Raw genomic sequence first — 13,353 nt, 5'->3', positions numbered from 1 at the left:
GTTCCTTTCCTATTTAGGAAGAGGAGTGAGGTGCTCCAGTGGAGTAACTGCTACACGACCAGCATAGCAACAGTGTCTTTCACAACAAAAATACTACAATAGATGTACAAAGTCTAAATCTGACAGCAAATTAATTAATAACGTTAGGTTACATATAATGAACCTAAACACAATACTCCGTTTTTTTCTTCTAAATATATGCTAGTTTATTATAAAAGAATACATCACCAAACTTTTTGCAGAACAACAACGTATTTAAAAGCGAGTAACTTACCACAGTTACAAGTTAATATCGAAATCAGGTAGGTTTTTTTTCGCGTTTAAATATCCCAACCGTTACTAACTCAACCGCTCCGTAGAGCCTGTTTCAGATAAACGAGGTGGGTCCCATTCATACCGGGGCGGCGTTTGTCCGCTGCGGGATGCGAAGTCTTGTTTTGGTCCGAGGCTTTGTAACTTCACCCCCTTTCCTTGCATGTGTCAATCTACCGGAAGTTAGCAAAGAGCAGGGCTGGGGCTGCGGTAGCTTCCCCCTTCAAAGTAAAAGCTGTACGCGCGTCGACCTTGCGTTTTTACAGTGTAAATATCACGAATCGTCGTGGAATACTCGTGAACCCGTCGCTTAATCGCATGCGAGATATCCACGCGTGTCAGTGCCGATTATATTCAATTCGAACGAACGATGTATTTTCTGGTCACAGCTTATTTTATTTTGAAAATATCCACCGGAATAGCTTCTGTTTCGCCTAGCTGGCTCGCTGCGGGGGCCGTTGCCTCCCACTACCCCAGTAGTCCGGGAACAATGTACCTCCTCTGTGCATTCCTCCAGCGTCAGCACCCGGCGCGGCTCCTCGGTATCAATCTCCCCAGAAACCCCGACTTCATGTTGGTAACAAAAAAACGGCTCCTTCAATCCCTCACATGATTAAATCATTGGGGATAAAAACGGACCTACTCGCTACCCAGCCGTTCCTCCTTGACTCTCTCCGTAGCTTGTATTCCCCAGCAGGGAATTGGCGGCCTCTCATTGGTCGAGGCAACAAAGACAGGCGGGCTGGAGAGTTTGCGCCGCCATAATTGGAACTGACGACGCTCTCTGATTGGTGGATTTCGACAGACGAAGGCGTCAACAAGTTAGACATCTGCAACAAATGGGATTTTCAGCCCCTTGTTGCAACTGTTGATTTGGCACATTTTGTACAATTTTGACAAGGCTAGTATACTAAAAAATGGAATATAATTGAGCAGAGTATGATATAATATATTAATATATATATATATATATATATATATATATATATATATATATATATATATATATATATATATATATATCGTTCATCCATACAGAATATGCACAACATATTAAAAATAAATAAAAGAAAAAAGTTCAAAATGTGGTTGGAAATAATTATGACATTATACATCATACAGAGGAGGGAGAGGGTAATGTTAATCACATTGCAAATAAATTACAGGTGAAGCATGTTAAAAATTTTTTTAAATTCAATTAAAATGACTACTAATCATTGAACTACCACCCAACCATATGTCCAGCATAATAATGTACCCCGACATCAAGTTCATTGTATAAATGTATCATTTTTATATAACAATTAGCCATTTGAATGCAGGACTCTCACTTTGTAAGTAAGTTGACGTACACCACCCCCTACTGGACAAAAAACGTGTTTACACCAAGCCAGAAATGTAAGGCAAACACCTGTTTATGTTGAAATGCAGTTGTGCCTCCTCTATCAGAAATTCACTTTTCACAGAAAATAACTGAGTTAGAGTGAAATACTCAATGCAGTGTGAATGAATTACAGAATGCTGGCTGAATTCAATTCAAAGTCAATAAAAGCTCTCACCAGAATTATTTAACTGTCAAATAAATAAAAGCAACACTACACTGTGCTATTTCTTTGGTGCGTTGATGGTGGCGTAGAGGTTGCTGGCGTCCGTGGAGGGAAGTTTCACAGCTGTAGGTCACTGCCTCACCGCCCCGGACCTACACATGAGACGGGAAACAGAACAACACCCAAGTTAAAAAACAGCATGGTTAGCCGCTTCACAGCGAGGCAACGTGATGAAAGATGATGCAAATGGACACGACACAATGCTTAGTGATGAAATACATGTAAAAAATAAATCCAATGCACAACATATACAGCAGTTTAAAACACAGACCGGCCGACATCACACTATATTTACAATTCTATTCTATATAATTACAATTCTATAGAATTTAAGGGTAAAACAGAGCTTACCCTGTTTTATTAGTTTAAATACGGACAAACCTGAATGAACTTTTTTCTTTTTTAATGGTGTGATTTCGACGCTTGGAATTTAAAGTTTTTTTTCAATTCAATTTTTTTTTGCTGAACAAAACGTGTAAGCATCTTGAACGTTCGCTCGCCACAGAAGTTCGCTCGACATGTATACTTTGGAGAACAAACCCCAGTCGGGTGTGATGTCACCAGGTCTCTCTGGAGGCGGCTGAGTCGCTGCTGGGTTAGAGGTCAGCACCTGGAGGAATTAGCACGTCACAGTTTAATGCATTTGTTTCCACCGGTGCAAAACAAGCAACACAAAGTAATACGCCGTATGAATCACACAGTATTTAAGTATAAATTGGAGTTTCATGCTTTGTATTCTAAATTATTAAAGTACAACATATGTGATGATGGGTTTTAGTGTCCGAGATCACCTCCATCTTCTGACACCTTGAGATGAGGGGACTGGATCTTTAAATTCTAAAATTGTAAGAAATATTCAATTGAGTTTTTTAACCGAGAATCAAGTTTCAATTGGAAATAATTTTGTATCAAATCAGTGAAAGATTCACAGCCCTCAATTCAATACAATACAGGCATCATTGTCTATTCCTATTCTATTTCAACAGCTATATGGAGTGCTGCTAGACCCACGGCCACAACGATGTACGACGATGTGTTTTTGCGAGAACAAACCATTTGTAGCAAAATAAAAAAAGATTATGGATACAAAATGTTTATTTTTCCCCTCAAAGCATAATTCACAATACAATGTTTGTTTTTTACTATTGAAACTTAATTTTTAGGAGACATGGCTGCCTCTAAAACAGGGATGGGCAAACTTTTTGGCTCAGGGGCCACATTGAATAAAAAAAATTCACAGACGGGCCAGGCCAGTATCAGATGGATGGAGAGTGTTTGTGTGAACCTGTCACGGGAGGACAATGTTGCGGACCCAAATGCAGACCACATGAGAGTATGAGTATCTGGTAAAACAGATTATTGGAGCCAAAGGGAAGGTGGGGAGTCTGTGGTCCGCCACAGGGGATGCTGGGCGGTGTGAGACCGTGGCTCTACACTGGACGACGGAGAGGCCGGCAGGGGGCGGTGTGAGAATATAACATAAATGACTCAGCTTTTTTGTTCAACTTACTGGTTAAATCTTCATCCATTTGTTCTACACGCCGAGTCACTGTTCTGCATGATAAACTCAATTTTTCAAATTTGTTTTTGCTCTCTGGACATAAGAGACCTTCTGTTTCTACCATACATTCTTTCAAAAACACTCCTTCAGAGAAAGGCTTGCTGGCTTTTGCTAATTTGAATGCTAGCAAAAAAACTTGCCTTGGTGCTTGATTCTTGTATAGCAGTTTGGCGGAGAAAAACATTTTGCTGACTCTTTAAATTGGCTGCCAACATCTTAGCAGTAGCCGCCCGTTCTGTCGTTGACTGTTGGCTAGCATAGTTAGCATGCTTGGCGGAAAAGTGGCGGCTAATATTGTATTCTTTGAATACTGCAATGGTTTCTTGGCAAATACGACATAATGCCTCTGATCGTACTTCGGTGAAAAAATACTTAGCAGTCCACTCATTAAAGACTCTGCACTCACTGTCGACTTTTCTTTTCTTGGGTCCACTCATTGTGACAGAAGGGATCAATGCAGGAGGATGGCAGGAGGCTGACAGACATAACCCTATATGTCACATGACATGAGCGCGCAGGGTGGCGCAGTTTCGTGGGTCGAATGTGGTTAGTTATGTTAGTTATACTGAGGAAAAATAGTCTGCATGCAGCTGTCAGTTCATTTTACAACTCTAAAACTGTTGTAGTACAAACCCGGTCTCCAGCGACAGAAAGTGATTCATATTACCGTAATTCTTCTAAAGTTAACGCTTTACGACATAATTAAAAAGGATTCTGATCGCTAAGAAGTGGAGCTTTTCAGTGTTTTGCGGTGTATTACGGTAATGAAAAATAAAAAAGTGTCGCCCTTGTCTGTGGGATCAGTGGGGGAGGGGTGGAATTGACCAGCGCAGCACAGCAAGTGTTGTGTGTGTCGCTCTAGTTCAGCAGAACACGGCAGGCAGCGGTCCGCACGGCGCGTACAAACTGCTGTAACGCCTCTCTGTTCCAGACTTGATTTTCCCAAAGCACGATGACCACAACAGACCAGCGTTGATGTTTCTGCAATGCTTATTTATTGCACAGCGCTCTTTTAGGCTTTTCTTGTGTGTGTTCTTCTGCAGCAGTGCGGTGTGCGCAGCAGAAGGCATTACAGCGGTCTTTCTGCTGCAGCAGAACACACACACGAAAAGCCTAAAAGAGCGCTGTGCAATAAATAAGCATGAAGAAACATCAACGCTGGTCTGTTGTGGTCATCGTGCTTCTGAAACGTGCTTCGGAAACTGAACTTGGGAACGGAGAAGCGCTACAGCGGTCTTTACTATAACTTTTTTTTTTTTTAATGTTATAATAATTATAATACTCGGCGGGCCGGATTAAAATGCCCCGGGCCGTAGTTTGCCCACCTCTGCTCTAGCTCCATATTTAATTTATAGATTTGAGCATTTTAAGATGAAAGCAAATAAGCACATTTCCCAAAATGTCCCACTGCTCCGTAAAATAAATGATTTTTTTTTTTTTGCATTTTGGGGCAAATCTTTAGACATTTATCATGTTGTGCAAGCGTACAAGTTAAATGCATTCAGATAAAAGACAGACTGAATTTTCTGTCAGATGGATTGAGCTGTCCATATTCCATATGGTATATAGTCCATTTTTGAGATACTAACTACATTTTTCTTCTCAAACAATGCTCTTTTTTCCAAACCATTAAGATTGCTCAACCCATATCAAAGTGGCTTCTTAATCGGGCTATTTTAGGTTATGGCATGTAGCAGTAAAGTGTTGTAATTCTCCCTTAAGGCCACTGGATGGCGCCGTCCCTTTTGATGCATAGACTGCATATAAACAGATACATTGTGGCACAGCATCATAGATTCTGAACGATGTATGTGTGCAGGACGAATGTGAGAGAAAACCATCATACCGAAGGCTGATTTATTGCTATATAACCGAATATAACCAAATCTATTTCCGTCGGACTGTCCGTGGAAAAAACAAAATAAATACTGTGACACTCCGCCACTCTTTGAAAACATTTAACATTCTTTTTTTTACAGTTTTAGTACCTGTAGTTTTTAGTGACAGGAGGAAATAGTGCATGCTGGGCTGTATTTTTATAAGACGAAGGTGAAAGAGGGTCGTATTTGTTAAAGTGAAGAGGAGGAAGTGTGTTTATCTACAGCGTGCCACTGTACATTACATTATTCGATTAATTTCTAAACCTATTTTCCTCTTTATGTTATTGACGGAATTAATCCATTTACGGTTGATAAAAAAATATATTAGTTTCCTGTGCTGTTTTTTCTTATTCTTCCAGGCAATAATGATACTAATGAAAGTGTACATTTTGTAAAGAGAAAAAGATAAAGATTTGACTAATAAAAGAAAATCCGAGCAGTTACCTTTAAAGTGAAGCACATAAATGAGGATTAAATCCAGTCGAGCCATTCTCTGTTTGCTCCCTGCAGACGGAGGCGATATGTGAGGCTTCTTGTGTCGCGTCCTGAGCTGTAGAGCTGATGATGAAACTTCCTTCCTGCCTCATTAACAGAGGTGTCAAAAGTATTCTCATTCATTACTCAAGTAGAAGTATAGATACTAGGGTTTAAAAATACTTCTGTAAAAGTTGAAGTATCAACTCAAGCTTTTTACTTAAGTAAAAGTGTAAAAGTACTGGTTTAAAAACTACTTAAAAGTATAAAAGTAAAGTAAGGGGAATGTTTTTTTTCCATTAAGGACAAACTCTTAAGCCGCGTATCAGGGGCCTATAGTGCACTACCCCACCTCCCTCAAAACAATCATTTTTATAAAGGCCAAAATGACTACAATGTTTTAAAATGTTATGTTGAAAAATGTGGGATGCACTAGGCTACCCGTTTCAGCTGCATATATGCCCATTGAAAATGATCACATTTTTTACATTTTCGCGTTTCATGGAGCGGAAGACATGATAACTACTTGCCTATAAGTATTGTAATAGTGCAAAATAGGCGGCGGCGGCGCCTCCGACACAAACACTAAAAGCTGTGGTTCTCAAACCTTTTCTGTAAATAAAATAATTGTGACTCATCTGTGCTTTTATAAATAACAGAATAAAGAAAATTGCAATCACTTTCAAGTATATCAGATTGCCCCATCAGACAATGTATTGTGTAAGTTCTATCTGTGCAAAAAAATACTCATATTTAGTTACTACTAAATAGCTCATTGTGGAAAACAATAAGCTTCTTTTTTTTTTGCCAAACAAAACAGAATGAGTGCAGATATGTGAGCCATCACGTTGTATCAGTATTAGTGGCTGCAGTGACCTGCTTTCCTCGACACATATGTTATAAACGGGGTTGTAGATTTGATACGGCCTCTCTCAATGCATGCTCAATGTTTTGTAATATGTGAAGCCAGCAGATCATTGTTGGTAGAAGACACGAGCACTTTGGCTCGTTTCACCTGGAGCAGGAGAGCTGCTCCGGGTTCAGAGAGCTGCTCCGGTGCGAGGAGAACTCCGCTGCTCCTCACAGGAGAGCTGCTGTTGCATCTTCACCATGGGAGCGTTTAAAACGCAGATATAGCGGTCTACTTTTCACGTGACATATTTTTCGACGCTCTCTGTCCGCTGGTGTGTGTGCTCAGTGCTCACCTGTGTGCGCGCGCACGTATCTGTGGGCAACGGGGCGGAGAGGTTTTGTGTGTGTGTTTTTGAACGATGACAAGCCGGAGTGATAACAAACCAAAATGAAATAGTAACGAGGCTATTTTTAAAATGTAGGGAGTAGAAATTACAGATATCAGCGTGAAAATGTATGGAGTAGAAGTAAAAAGTCGTCTGAAAAATAAATACTCCAGTAAAGTATAGATACCCACAATTTCTACTTAAGTAAGGTAACGAAGTATTTGTACTTCGTTACTTGACACCTCTGCTCATTAATAGCACGGCAGAGAAAATGACTAATAGTATGAAGAGCAAGAAAAGTTTCAAGTTCAGCTAACGAGTAGCTTGATCAACAGATATAACTGGGTATCGTCTACATAACAAGGAGAGTTGGAGAGTGATTCCTAATAATAATAATCTCCAAAGGAAGCATATAGGTGAATAGATGGAGTCCAAGCACAGAACCTTGCAGAACTCCAGGACTAACTTTGGCTTGCTTGGAGGATTAATTATTGACTTTACACACCTGAAAACAATTTGATGAATAGAACTTAAAACCAGCTTTAATGTGAATACAATGTCAGCCTTTCAAAATACAATACATGGGAGATCAATTTATTGTGCGTGTGTGTGTGTGTGTGTGTGTGTGTGTGTGTGTGTGTGTGTGTGTGTGTGTGTGTGTGTGTGTGCATCCAAGCACATTTTTCTCTCAGTAAAATTTATTACTGATTTAAGTCATTTCTGAAGAGGTCGTGTGAGTGTTGGTATTTGCTGAGACAACCATTATTAATCACAATGACGCAACTTTATTTGCAATATTTTATTTCCTTCATTTGGTTCACGAAGGCTGGAGCCATTTAATTTGGCGGATTCTACTAAAACATATGGACTAATATTACCAGGCCATTCAGGGATGTCATTTTCATGTCAGCCTAGAAAAAAAGCACTTTCAGGATGATTATTTCTTTGAAATGAGGCATTCGTAAGGTCTAAACTTCTCCCAAATCATAACACAATATGTGAACATTATCTCTGCAAAGTTTGACTTTGAAAAAATGAAGCAGAACAAAGTTAGCGAGGGTTTAGTACAGAGAAAATGCAGGCGAGTACTCAAATGAGCATTTGGGCACAATTGGGCACCATCTGTGCCATTTGAATTGTATCATGTACCAAACCATATTTTTCACTTGTATATTACTTATGGTGATCAATACATTCAAATACAGCATTTTTTAATGAATTATGATTTTTTTTATGAATTATGATTTTTAATTCATAAAACAACCTATATATTTCCCATTAAAATAAAACAAGCACACAAATTAACTGTATGAACAGATTTAATTTGTATCAAACTGTAAAAACACAACAAAAAGCAAAGTGTAACAACACTACTTTTTATACTTTTATGATTATCTTTCTTTCTGTTTGAGTTTTTTGTTAAATGGCTTACTGATTATTGTAGCAAAGGCTTTGGTGTTTAATTTGATGTGCAACATTAATATATTTTCTTGTGATTTATATATATTTTTTGCAATAAATTAAAAAAGGCCCATAAGTGGGCCTATGGTATTGTTTGTACTATTATTCTTGCGTTTAATTTCTTTGTACGATATATCGTGATGCTCACGGTTTAGGTCTAACCGTCTAATAGAGACTGTAGTCCACTTTGCTAAAGAGTAGAATATAGTTGAACTCTTACCATATAATCAATGCTTGGCACATCATATTGTAACCAGGATTATTTCTGAGCTCCGGCCCTTTATTTGAATGAGTTTATTATAATGATGTCTCTTATTCATGTGTAAACCTGTAACCTTTTGATAAGGATCAGTTGTGAAATGGGGCGAGCAGAGGTTTGTCACCTCTAAAGAGCTAACAGAAGTTAAGAAGAGCAAATGAGGGGGAGCTGAGGAGGTGAGCGATCCATCACGGCAACACATATGATATCTAAATACACTAACTACAAAGAGTTGCTTATCTGGAGAGAGATGCACCTGAAGGACCTTTTGCTCACAGGGGCTCACGCTCGAGGGACGACCAGCCTTCAGGGATCTTTCTCTGAAGGCCGACGAGCCCCTAACCCCGACGTTGTTGAGCACACTTCAGGAGCAAAGACAATGGAGTAAAGTAAACGCTTTTATTGTTGTGTCTTTTTGATTCATGAGTAATGTCCTCTGCGTTTATGTGATTCTGGTTATTTATGACAGCAGACAAGATTCTACACACACACAGTGTTCTGGACCGCAGAGAAGATGACATGAAACAACAGCAGCTTCACAGATACATGAAACAGTTACATTTAAAACATACTGAGATACAGTTAGTGCGACAATCTGCACAAATGTAAGTATTTTAGAGTTTCAATAGTTTAGTTTGTCAGATTTAGACTTGCACATATAAAATAAAGAAAATGTGTATGTGTACATTATAATGCATAAGAGATATGATAATTAATAAGGGATATTATTATGAAGAATGTGTAATTGTATGTATATGAAGGTCAATGTTTTTAGTACTGTATAATGATTAATGTGTGAATGGATTTTAAAACAAAGTTTGCATACTGCATGTGGGAGCTAGTGGACCACTATTCGGCTGAAGGCGGCGGAGTGGACATTGAAACACTGGAAGTTGAGATACCGGAAGTATGGACTCCAGTAGTGCGGACTGTTTGGAGTGCAGAAATGCCTTTTTCTGTGAAGAAAATAAGAATAGCTCCGCCCCTGAAACTGGAGGGCCAACGAACAAACAGACACTATGCAAAGGTGTTAGGAGAAAAAATAACTAAACCAGTGGAAGGGCCTTAAGCTCCGTGAATGACCGGTATAAACTAACAACTCTTGGATCACAAAGGCGGCAGGAAACTGGAGGATAGACTGTGAATCTGTGGGAAAAGAGAGGGTCTTGATCGAGAATGCATACGCTGTTTTGCCTACACTTTTATTAAATTATTTTTTATTATAACTCATTGCATTCTGGACTTCACTTCCCATGATCACCCGGGATTCTAAGGAGACGGCTGGCGATATTTTCTGATATTCTGCATTTTCTTATTGTCAAAACACAACAAGGAATTGATCCTGCGAACACGAGTCAACGCCTGACACGTCGTCTTCTCCTCTGCCACACACACGCACACATATACATACATACACACACACACACAGCACCTCACAGTTTTAGGAAATTACACAGCATTTTTTGTATCATATATATGTGACCTGCTATTTTACTTTATGACGTACACTCTTCAGATCGGGATGAGAGCATTGGGAGGAAGACGAGATGTGTCGACAAAGACGAAGCCTTTCCCTTTAAGAAAGCGCCACAGTGTAGCTGAACAGAGAAAACACAACGATGCGGTCTGAGATGTCAGTTTGACCTCTTCCATCATCGCTCTTTCCCGTTATTTCAAAGGTGTGTGTGTTTCGTGGAGAGGAGGCGTTGCAATGACTTCAGTGGGATTATTACACAAAATGCTCTTTCAGTCACACAACGCTTTTCACTCGTAAAATCTATTATGGTCATGAAAAGAAACGTTTACAACAGAATGGAGAAGACGTAAAATACAGCATTTAACCCTAGACCATAAAACATTCAATGGTTCACGAGTCGTATTTGAGTTGAATTCTCAGTATTTTTTTAACTAAACAAAATGTTATTAACCCTTTGATAAATAAATCACATGACCATATGTCAAAACCAATGTCCCTTCTAATTTTTTTCAGCACTGAGCAATTTTTTTTCTTTTCTGAGCGCACATTTCAGCACTGTGAGCAATTCGCAACCACTGCCGAAAATGACCACAAGCCTGCGTTAGCCATAGGGGATTCAAAGAGATGATAGCAAATGCATCAATATGTATACAAGGTTGATATTTATTCAATATCCTTTATAATGGCTGGACTTTGGGAACATTTTAATGATGGTGTTTTACCAGTCAGTTTAGTTGAACTTAAAGGATCTTTGTTGAACTTCAATAAGGGGAGGTTATGACTGGTTCACTGGTTATGACTGATAATGATATATATAAAAAATAAAAGTATCAAAGGTGTTTAGTCATTTCTCAGCCGGTACAACATTTAAGTGGAACTTCATTGAAAGAAAAATACTAATGCAGTGCTTAACAGTAATTATAGGCCTATTAAATTGACATGGTGTCATTTTTCCTAAAGGTAGCCTATATAAACAATTTAATAACTGGAGTGGTTTGCAACAAACTAGGCTATAAAACATGTAATGTCATTGAGGGAGATAGGCCTATCTGGCTATGTGGCTCATCTTGTCTGCAGGCCTATGGAAGAAACATGTCTCTGAAGAACAGCATCTGAAAAACAGGTTAACCAAAAGAGAAACAAACTCTCCTTTTGCTTTTTCCTCCGAGCAGAATTTACAGATGACGCCACTCCTTTCTTCATATTTAAATATGTCTGAAAGTTTTATCCTACCTGTGTCAGTTTGGACTATTTCATCTAACCACTCATGTTTGAATGTTAAGCAGACCTTTTTCTGGGGCACCTGCTCTGCCTTTCTTTTCGCTATGGTAGCCTATAACTGCTGAAGCAGGGCCCGCCAAGAGTAGCCTAAACAGCGCCGGCCCTAGCTCATGTGGCGCTCTGGGCGAGCTTCACTCATGGCGCCCGGAGGAGGACAGCGGGGTTGGGGGTTGCTAACGGAGGCAGAGCGCTAGCAAAGGTACAGAGAGCGCATGTTGAGAAACGGGACGCTGATTGGCCAAGAAGACTCGACATGTCACATCAAAGATCTTCTATTGCGAAGATAGCTCACTCCTATCTCAGAAACACTGGCGCAAAAAAGATTTTTAACCCCTGAAAAAAATGTGTTTGTGCGATCTCAAAAATGTGTGCGGTCTGAAAAATCTATTGCGGCCACTTAGAGGGAACAGTGGTCAAAACTAGAGTGCTCTACAGATTGTTATAAAAAGATTTGAGGACAAAAAACATGTAAGATCTTCATTTGTTCAAGTCTTCAAGTTACAGAAAATGGAAAAATGTGTCAGACAATCATAAAGTACACACATACAGGTTGTATAAGGCTTGAAAAACAAACAAATAAATAGATAAACAGAAGATGTAACAGTGTCAAAATAAGCAAAGTGCTTCTCTTCTAATGTCATCAAGTCAACACTTGATTCATATTCTCCATAACTCACAACAATAACATTTCATTGCCAATATTTTATAGTTTCTTTGATGATTTAAACGTTTGAATGTTGACAGTAACTAATGCTGTGCATTCGAAAAATAAAAGCCGTAATAAGAGCCCAAAATATAAAAGTCTGTGGGTTTTTTTGGATTTTGAAAAGGGATAAAGATACAAAATATATATAATTTACCAAAAATTGTGTTTTACTTCAAGCCCTTCATCTGTTGTCAGGTTTCAAATAAACAACTTGAAATTGAATAATTACACATTTTGCATCTATTTTGAAACTATAAAGTTGTTGACTTTTAGTATATTTTTTGTTATAAATGGTTAAAGAACATTTTAATCATCTTTTTCTCTTTTGTGCTTCTTTCTTCTTCCTCTTCTTTGCTCTCTGTTCCTACTGAAGATCCCCACTAGATGGCGCTGTCCTACAGTGGGTCAGAAACATGAAAAACTAATCTGAAGCCTTTGAGAGTATAACACTTCAATTTGTGCAAGTTTTTTTCGTATTGTGCACTTAGCTGTTTATATTGGGTTTGCAGAGAGGACACACGAGACATTTATATTCTACTACTGCAGAGGGTTATTTCTGTGATGTCATTACTTCTTCATAAGCATATACTGTCACGTCTGGACACCTTCACAGCAGAATAAGCAGTTTTTAAATGGCCTCGCCTCCCGATGTGGCGGTGAGTTGAGGTGAAAGCTTGATGATGCTCCCCATTAGTCAAAAAGCTTAAAACATTTCACTCTTTACGTGTGACCGCCAGCTGTTTATGGATTCCAGTTAATAAAGAGACAACATTCATGTGTAAACCAGTGTCAAAAAGGAAAAAAACGTCATTGTCGAGATCTCCTCTGCCTTCATTATGCCCGTAGTTACAAAGACGGAAACAGCTGTGTCCCATGTGCTCGAACCAGATCTCAGACAACAACTTGTTGAGGCTTCAGTCCGGAGCGCAAAAAGTCAAATTCAAGTAAACTCCTCTGCAGCCAATCAGAGCGGCTCTCTAGCTCCTCCTCGCAGTATTTCATCTCCACTACAGCCGACCACGTGACGGGGAAGCAGGAAGCGGACGATTGCTTTTCTTTTGCAAAGTGCAGTGCAGCTTCCGATGCAGCCGATCGTG

The sequence above is a fragment of the Taurulus bubalis genome (genome assembly GCF_910589615.1).
Source record: "Taurulus bubalis genome assembly, chromosome: 3".
Classification (NCBI taxonomy): Eukaryota; Metazoa; Chordata; class Actinopteri; order Perciformes; family Cottidae; genus Taurulus; species Taurulus bubalis.
Note: the sequence above shows the minus strand (reverse complement) of the source record.